Source organism: Pinus tabuliformis, chromosome 7, assembly GCF_031772625.1.
Source record: "Pinus tabuliformis cultivar Carrire ecotype Pingquan chromosome 7, CPIR1, whole genome shotgun sequence".
In the NCBI taxonomy this organism is placed as follows: domain Eukaryota; kingdom Viridiplantae; phylum Streptophyta; class Pinopsida; order Pinales; family Pinaceae; genus Pinus; species Pinus tabuliformis.
Genome location: NC_142293.1, coordinates 202716318 through 202726382, shown reverse-complemented (window position 1 = coordinate 202726382; position 10065 = coordinate 202716318).

Genomic DNA, 10065 nt, shown 5'->3' with positions numbered 1-10065 from the left:
TTGCCCTGAGTTAAACGCGTGTACATGCGGGTTTGTGTATACCCAACCCGCGTGTATGTATTAAAACACTTAAAAAAATAAATAATTCCTTATTTTCGGGCGGAGATCGCGGGTTTTACCTGCTAGATCACCTGTTAGTGCCCGTGGCCCAACTGTTCCCAACCAACTCCTAACTAAAAAACTACTTTGGAGATGGTATAAAAAGACATCAAAGGGAAGGCCAAAGGGGAGAGAAAAAGAGAGAAAGATTATTATGCTGAGATTTTTCCCCTTAGACCAGGTCTGAAGTCCTTGGTGCTTTCTGCACTTCCTCCACTTTGCATAGGAAACTCTTGTTTCCATGTGTATTGGTGATCATTCATCCTTTATATCACCATTGAGTAAGACTTGGAAGGAGCTCTTGTTGGAGGCTTGGGGCTGGAACGAATCTGGGAGGAAGCTTTGCTTGGAGCCTGCTGAAGGTGTTTCAGGTGAAATCTTTCCGTTATATGTACTTTACTTGCCTTTATATAAAGAAACACGTCTTGGTTCCCGAAACAATCTTTCTTTATGCTTATGAGATTCATGTTTTGAATTCTTATGCAAGTAGTTACTCAAAGATTTTTATAACTAACTTTATAGCATGAAGATGGTTTATGTATAAGTATTTGTCAATGTACTGTTGTGTTCTTTGATTTGTTTGTTTTACAGGTCAAAGGAGAAGAAGGGAACTCCAAGAAGGGTTTGGACCCTAAAGGCCTTCTCGAACGTAGGACCTTAGGTATGTACCCTAAACATTAGAATTTGCTTACAGTAAAGATAATGGCTATGTGTGTGTTTCTTTGAATAAGTAATTTTCAGTCTGGTAGAGTCTTAACCCAAAGGACCCTAGGGGTACTTTCCCTTCAACCAAAATTGGCGACTCCGCTGGGGAACAACACTCTTGTTGTTCCTAGTTTGGGTAGTCTTCAAGCCAATCAAGGCTCAGCCTCTCTGTTTGCTGGTTCTGACTGTCTGATCTGTTCTTGAACTCTAAGCTTTTCCAGTTTTTCAAGCTGTATTTTTTATTTTTCTTGAAAATCTTCAGATACGCTGTTTTTATGGATTACAGAAGCGTATATATGCAATTTTTACTAAGTAAACCCGCGTATACGCGAGTTTCCTCAGTTACAGTCGCGTGTACACGCATTCTGCACATCACTGCAGGCGCGTATATTATATAATTTTCAAGATTTCTAAATTTTCTTTTTGCTGAATGTTTGTCTGGTGGTTTGGGTCAGTTTTAAGTAGTCATTTCCCAGTAATAGTCCTCTGTTTAACAGGGGGCATCTTGTTCTGAACTCTTTCTAGTTATAAGGAGTATCAGTCTTGTTTTCGTTGATTGCAAGCGTCATTGTTTTTTGACACACAAGATTTCTGGTTAAGAGTCTTGACTGCTCCGTTTTGGCAGAGTAGGAAGATTGGATTCAATCTTTGTGTTCATTTTGTTTCGGTGACCCTTTTGTTTGCTTAACGAGATCATTTTTGTGACCATTTGCTCCTTCGTTTCGGGAAAGTTGTTAGTTAACATTTTCTTGAAACTTGTCTTTTGATCTTTTGGACTTTCATTGCTGCTTTTGATTGTCAAGAGCGATTTCAAACACATTTATTTTTGTTGGGCTTTCATCATTTGAAAGGTGTCAATTCGCAAAAGTGTTTGGTTGCCTTTTTCTTCAATCATTAGTGTCAGTATTTTTTAGAGCATTCCTTGAAAAAGACTTCCTTGTTGATTGAAAGAAAATCTTTTGAAAGTTTTGAGTTTCTCTTTCTTAAACTTGCTTTTCATTTGATTTCCTTTTTTGCGAAGTGAAAGTGCTTTATATTTATCTTATAACTTGTTTCTATTGTTTGGACGAAATGATTGGTAACACATCATCTTCTATCTAAGCATTTGAGTGGCAAGACAAATTTGATAAGGCAGCAACTTTCCTTCTTTGTTTTTAGAGTAGTCTTTAAATCTTGCATCCACATATAGTTCTTGCATTAGGATAGATTTGCATCTCTTTTTAGGCATATATAGTTTTGTTAGTTTTTGTGAGTGTGGAGTCTGAAAAGAAAAGGAAAATTTGTTTACATTAGAAGTATCTCTGAACCTCATAGAAATTGCTCTTCATCGAAAACAAAAAGTGCATGTGCATGTAGCTAAGTTTTATTAATTTCTTTTGCGTCCATAAAAACACCACAAGTTTCATCTCCATTACCTTGTGACTTAAAGAACAGCCTAATAAAATCAAGCGCTAAATTAAAATCCACTAGAACTTTTTGTTTTAGTCAGTTACACCAACAAGTTTAGGATTTTAGGGCCTTGGATTAGGTGAGTGGAGAGTTAACTCTCCAAGGCCACATAAAACGTCAAACATAAGAGTCTGATTAACGAGAGTAAATCCAATAGCGTTAGGAAGACCAGGAAAGCTCCGGATCTGGGAGTTAAGCACGAGGGTCTGTGAAGACAGGGAAGAGAGATACCCCCTCTCCTACTTGTCCGAACTTACCTCACGACTGTTCCGCCTGGCTTCTGCGACGAGTTGGTACCCATAGTTGCCTCTCCTAGGGATCTACACAGGTGGCTGTGGAGGGGAATCCCGTGGCACCTGAGGTCGACGTTGTATCACTCTCGACAGTACTACTGGAGGGAACCCTTGCGAAGCTTGGGGGCTTGCACCGGCGCAGGCTGTTGTTAGGAGGTCAGCGTAACTTCCTCTGATACCTTCGCTGATAGGACTGGGCCTTCGTCATCCCAGACTATCTTCGGAAGGCCCCTTGATTCACTTTCTCGTATTTTGGTGTCCGGTCTTAATCACCCGGAGCGGAAATACTTGGAAGTTGTTTGACTGGCTGTATCTTTAGGGACTTTATAGTGTGTGCTCTGTGCTCCTAGTTGGCCTAGCTTTCAATTTTTTGAGTCTTTAGTTAGATCATAACAAAAAATTCAAAGTGGCTGACCGATCTCCTAGACGGTCTCGAAGACTTCGTGGTCTTTCGCCGCCAAGTTTAGAGCCTTCTCCGAGAAGGCGCAGAGGGAATACCACCGGTGGGGTTCGTCCTACGCTGGTTGACGCATCGGAGATTGATCCTCCTAGCGGAGGCATTATTGCCCAAGCAAGGCCTGGTACTTCTGAACAAGAGAGGGATACTCCAATCCTTTCTCGAGTTCGCTTTCAAGCGGAGAATAACGTAGAGGTAGAAGAATTCTCAGAGTCGTTAGGGGCTCCGAATTCTCCCCTACCATTTAGTTATCCAGATGTATTGCAATACGTTGGGACTCCGTCACATAGACCGGAAAGTCCAGGTTACGCTACACGCTTACCAATCATGACCACCACTGGAAGCATGGCTTCTACAAGTGCTACGACAATGCGAACCCCAACATCAGTGCAAGGGGGAGGAACTATTTCCATCCCCTCCACTTCCTTGTTTGGATCTTTTGCGAGCACATCTTTACTTGGGTCTACCTCCATTCCGTCTACGAGTGGAAATGCCCAAACCAATGCTTTTGGTACAGGATTCTTCCCATTTGGCACCCAATCACAGGGTATTCCATCAGTTCTGTTTAGTGCCGCTACGTCCATGGCGGGCGGATCGGCTTCGTTCCAGGGTTTTCCTTTCGGAAGTGGTCATATACCACATTCCAACCTGACGGTAGGATCCATGCCTTTTTCTTCAGTAGGACAAAGCAACAATCCTTTCCAAGGTTGGAATAACCCTGGGGTTAGTAGCGCGGGAACTGGGAATCCATTCATCAGCCAACAAGGGAATAGGCCGTACACCACGGTTAGTTCGTTTCAAAGTATTCCTCCCCTTGCTTCGGCTTGGAATCCATATCAGGGGTTATCAACTCCTTATCATTCTTTAGGAGGAAACTTTGCGGGTTATGGAGGTTATACGGCAGGAGTTGGTCAAACTCCGAATTTTGCTGGATCTCAAGGCTTGCCTTTTGGTTCAGCCGGTTCTACTGGTTACTTCGGGCAGCCTGGTGCCTCACAAATTCCAGGACAATATTTTCAGAACTTTGGGAGTTCCACCCAGTCTGGGTGGAATCCCCAAGGTCCTCCCAGACTTCCATTCCTGGCAACGTTAAACTTGCCAGATCTCACAAAGTTAACAAACGACCCAATTAAATATAATCCGGCCTGGCCTCCGGTCCCTACCAAACTCCCTTCGGACATTCCAAAATTCGAAGGGAAGAGTGGTGAGGACCCAGGCGACCACGTAACCACGTTCCATCTGTGGTGCTCATCCAACTCCCTCATCGATGATTCGATTAGGTTGAGACTCTTTCAGCGCACCTTGACTGGTAATGCGGCCAAGTGGTATATAGAGTTGCCAGGGGGCAGCTTCTCATCCTTCGCCGACTTAGCCAATATTTTCTTAAATCACTTTCAGTTGCCTGTCCGCTATGATGCCGGAACTGAACTTCTGGCTACCTTTCGTCAGGATAAGGCTACTCACATTTCCGATCACATTCAGGAATGGAGACGGAGAAAGAGACTCATTAAAGCCGAAATCCCTCCGGAGTACCGTCTCGAGTGGTTTTTGAAGTCTTTACAACCCGAGATCTCCAAGGATGTCTCCATGTCTGGGGTCTATTCTGAGGAGCAAGCCATTTTTAGGGCCCAGCAGTTAGAATTGATCTACTCTCAGTCTGGGATCCTACAAAAGTACTTGCGAGATGCTCCTAGATCTAAGGTTGATTTAGCTAAGCCGAAGACAGGTCCGCACGCGGATGGTATCGTTGGGTCAGTAGACACAACTACAGTGAACTTGTTGAATCAATTGCAGCAGTTGTCTTTGCAAACTGCTTCTAACAACCAAGTCACATTGTCTAATCCTCCCGCTTCCCAAACTTCTTCAATCAATGCCGTCCAATCCGATAACCCCAAAGGAAATCAAAATTCCAATGGGAAAAAGAAAGGACGAGGTAAGAAAAAGAACCAGGATGGGAAGCCTAATGCAAATAAATCCGGCAACAACGCTGGTGGTGGTAAAGGTGAGTCGAGAAAGAAAGTTAAGTTTCCTTGCAAGTTATGCAGTGGAGACCATCTAACTCATCTCTGCCCTAGGATTGAAGACGCTCAGCGCTTCTTAGGACAGCAAGGGACTTCTAGTTCGCAAGCTGTGTTAACTAACCCGTTTCCCCAAGGGCAGCAACTTCTTGCTGGCGCGAGTTCGAACCCTAGGACCTCCTCAGGGGGCAACCAGGAAGGGGAAAAAGCATCAAATGTTTTTATGATGGGTTCAAATGTCCATGTGGCTACTCGGTCACGTGATTATGGTGAAGCCGAAACATCTAAGGATAAGACTGTTCCCGGAAGTACTGACCTTCACATTGAGCGACCCCCTGTTGAGACTATACCTCGGATACCGAAAGGTTCCGCCAAACGTGCAACGATTAACCCTAATGCTAGGGCTGCCCAGAACTACTCCATTATGGAGGATCTGGCTCAAAGCCCGTGTGCTATGTGGTGAGCTCCAGTATTGTAGCAATAATGCTACAACTCCTGGGGCTTCCTGTCTCTTAATTTTATCAACCTGGTAGTTCGTACAAACTTGGAAGCGACGGTGCTGTATGCACAAGTACTAGCTCTTGTCACAGCTGTCACTTGGTCAGCTGGCACAAGTCCGCTAGGGCTCAAGCCAACTTCTATAGGCTCTCAGAAGAAGCTTGCTAATTGATGGACGAAAGCTATTCTCAAAGGAAAGCTACTCTAATTGACAAAACTGAACTGAAAGCAAACCAAAGCATGTAAACCTCGGAAACCCTAATTTGACTAGTTTAACCTCTACAATGCAAAGAATGTGAATGCAACTTCTACCAATGCTACTGTTACCTCTAATAAGTGCAAATGCATGGATCTAAACTACTTGCATCATGAAAGACATGTTTTTGTATTTTGTCATTAAGTGGATGGAATGATTGTGATCTTGTGCTAATTAGGGTTTGGTTGTGCAGATGGGATGGAGAAGGAAGGAAATCGTGGGAAAGGTTGGGGAGGCTAGGAGAGGTCCCTAGGGATCCTTAGCATCCATCCACAGAGGTTCCTCATGTTTGGAAGCTCAGCAACCGAGTGAATGGCCTACTACAGGATGTCTGCAGGGGATCCTACAGGATACTCTGGTTTCTACAGGATGTCTACGAATGGCTACAGGATGATCTACCGTGAAGGTTTGAAGTGATGGAGGAGTGATGGAACGGTAGAGGGAGATGTGTAAGGTAGGAATAAGGCTGGGGATGGCTTTAGAAGTGGAGGAGTAGGATAGGGAGTGAATGTAGGGAGTAGGTTTGGAAGATAGAGGGCTAGGTCAACGAAAGGGCTAGAGAATGGAAGTACGTGAGGAGTGAAAGGCTTTGGGAGATAACAGAGCGGAGCAGAGGTCAAAGATGGGTTTGCATGCGTGATCAAGATGGAGGACGAGGTAATGGAACGAGAGAGAGCAGTGCAAATGAAACAAATGCTTATGACTGTTACCAAACCGAAAATGCATTAACCTAAACTGCCTGTGCGTATAAATTCAATGAACATCGATCCAAACGTGAAGGAGAATGTGCATGAAGCTATGGTAAAGGTGTATGGTGCAGGTGTGAATCATGTGGAAGCATCTAACATAACCGTGACTGTGTTGCAGCAATCCTCAAGTACAGAAATGCGTATTTTTGGTGGTTAGTTATGGACTGCACCCCAATCCCAAGGAGAGATGGCAGTGAGCCTTAAAAACCTTTTTGCTGGAGCTCCAATAGATTATATCTATCCTCTGCTAACTAAGAAACTGTAAACAAATTCACCATAAGAAAATCCTATCTAAACTCATGAAAACAACTAGATTAGCAACCTGTAATTCGAATTGCATGCGAAAATGAAAGCTCAAAGTGCTGAAACGAAATGGAAACAACACTACAGCAGAGGGGATCTATGGCTCTCAGGTTGGGCCCTAACCTGAGAGCTATAGTCTCCTTAAGAAAACTCAGAGCTAGATCAAAATCTGCCTTCTTTATTCATAATCTGATGTTATGCCAAAACTGGCTTACAACAAGAACTAACACCGAGCTGTGCTCAAAAATTACAATAGTAATGCGAAAGTTTTAACAACCTATCAAAGGCTACGGCCTCTATACTTATGCAAAAACCATAATGCAACAAGTTTCCTTGATTTTAGGCACTCGGCTGTCCAACTGAAGTTTAACTGGTGATCCTGTAGAATAGTTATGACTGTTGTCCCTGTAGAACAGTTGGCTGCCTCTATGCTCGGTGCTCTATGCTCGGTGGTCTATGCTCGGTGGGGAGATTGATTGAAGCTCGGAGCTATGGTGGGAATCACGAGGAGTGTCCCAAGACTGTGGACATCTTCTCCTAAAAACCAGCAGTGCCACCTCATTGTCTCCTTGTCTCCTTTTTCGTGTCTTTTCTCCCTTTAAATGCAAGAAACCTGAAAGCATCATGCATTAGTCACATAGATAATATGTCTACCGTTCTTCCTACAAACAACACGAACAAACTAAGAAATGCATGCATAAGAAATAAAAAATGAATGGTTTGAGCAAGTAGAATAGGCCAAAATGAGCCCAAATTGTACCAAAATTGGGGCTCATCATCACCCCCCAGCTGAACCATTTGCTCATCCTTGAGCAACCTTGCTCCTACTCCTTGTCCTTGGCCGAGGACTCGGGACCGGAACAGGCTCTTTCTTTTCCGCTTTTGATGGCCCTGCCTTTTCTGCCCCTGGTGGTGACGAGGGTGGAACTTCTTCTCCCTTTTTCATTTCCTTGAGCCGGGCTTCAGAAGGCGATTGATTTATTTTTCGTGTCCAGGAGGTGACTTTCGGGCTGCCCTTCTCGGGGGTGGCCGGTGTTTTAGAGGGAGTGCTTGTACTGGATGAAGTAGGAACACTCCCTAAAGTGGTTTGGCTACTGGGAGGAGGCTGCGACTTGTCTGTTTTCATTCTCTGACTTCTCCTGGCTTCGGAAGGTAGAGGGATCTCCCTCTCTCTCTTTTATTTTGGTTTTGCAGGTGTGCTGAGGGCGGCCAGCGCAGCTGCCGCCTCCTTCTCGAGAAGACCAGCCTTCTCTTTCTTGCATTTTGCTCTCTCAGAGCTCCTTGTAGAGGGACCCTCCTTTTTAGATTTCGGGCTTCCTGTAGAAGACCCTGCTTTGCCCGTTTCCGAGCCTCCTGTAGAAGATTCGGCTTTAGCCACTCCCGGGCTTTCAGCAGAAGGCCCTCTCTCTGTCTTCAGGCCTCCTGTAGGAGGCTGTTTTTTAATGGCTTTCGGGCTTCCTGTAGAAGCCTTGGTCTTTTCTTTTGGGCTTCCTGTAGAAGCCTGCTTCTCAATGATCTTCGGGCTTCCTGTAGAAGCCTGTGTTTTTGTTTTTGGGCTTCCTGTAGAAGCCTTCGTCAGCTTTCCTGTAGGCGTTGTTCTTGGGCTTCCTGTAGAAGCCTGCTTCTGTCTTCCTGTAGGGACTGCTTCCGGGCTTCCTGTAGAAGCCTGTTCCTGCATTCCTGTAGATGCAAATGTCACCACCTTTTCTTGCCTGGCAGCATGGATTTTGCTTTTGGCTTTGGCTGCAGGAGCTGACGAGGTGCTTGGGCTGACGGGGACCACCTCAGTTTTGACTGTCCTACTTTTCAACCTCTTTTCTCTTGCCGAAAGGATGGGCGTGTCCTCTTTTTCTCTGTCATCCTTTCCCTCCTCCTTCTCCTTTCGTTCTTTCTTCTGTTTTGGAGTCGGGATCTTTTTGCTTTTCCCTTTCCTACTCTTGGCTACTGGCCCTTCTTCCTCACCGCTAGAGGACCCCGTTTCTTCAATCAACATCTTTATATCCCCCTCTCTCGTTAAATTCCTAAATGATTCCCAGGAGAGGGGAACTTTATATGAGTGGAGAGCATCCTCCACAAGAAGCTTGATTAGCCCATGGTGGGCTACTTGATCCGGTAGGCCGTCCTTGAGCTTTGTAGCACACTCCATCAAGGACTGTAGCAAAAAGTAAGGAATGCTCAGTCTCTACTCTGCAGGAAGATCAATCCGGTGTCTGAGTTCATTGAGCAGCCGGAAGTGATATGCATACACGATGCTGTAACGACCCTCACAGGTGATATATTTCATAACTTGCAAACTGACTTCGTTCCAGGGTGGCAACAGGCTTGTCCTTCTCACCCCATTTTTATCCTCTGTGAACACTTCTTCAGGTGGGAAGAACTCTTTCTTGACTTGCTGGCTTAGCTTACGTTCTTCTTTATCCCACGGGAGACCCATAGGAAGCTCAGTGATTCTGCTGATAGACTCCGGGGTGATCGTGAGGCTTAAGCCTCTGAATTTGACTGTGGCCAGCACCTTGGATTTTGGCCTCAGGGCCTGCAAGAATTCCTCAGCCACTTCCTCATCGTACCCTTGCAACTTATCGCAGAAAGACATCCACTGTGCTTGTGTAAAAAGCTCTACCACTGCCTGATTTCTCCTCAGCTTATCTGAATCTGTGGGTTCTCGCCTGATAAATCCACCCGGCATGATGGCACAATTTTTTAACCGGAGGTGGTGATGGTGGAAGAGAGTTTGGTTTCGGTGACAGAGTGCAGAACAATGCGTATAATCCACAGAAATTTTACAACACCGTCTAACTACTCAACAATCCTGTAGAATTGCAGTATAGGCACACAGACAGCAATTTGTCTACTTTCTCATTTACCCAGACAGTGACTTGACAATTCTACCACCTTAAATGATCAATTGCATGAGAAGTCCAGGGTTACCTCGTTACTCGGCCACCTTTTTTCGTGAGCACCCGCGTTCCTGTAGAAGACTGCGTTCCTGTAGAGACTGCTTCCTGTAGGACTGCGTTCCTGTAGAAACTGTTCCTGTAGGAGCAGTGTGCAAACTTCGGGGAGGACTGCAATTGGACTGCGGTTGAGGTGCGCTTCACCGGTGTTCTGGTAGCCAACAGCTCGGCGTATCAAAGTGCAGAGGCGATCAGAAGAGCCACTCGAGTTTTGAAGTGGAGGTTGATGAATACGTGCGCATAATCTAGCCGGTTAGATTTTGAATCGGCGCAGCTCGTGGCGC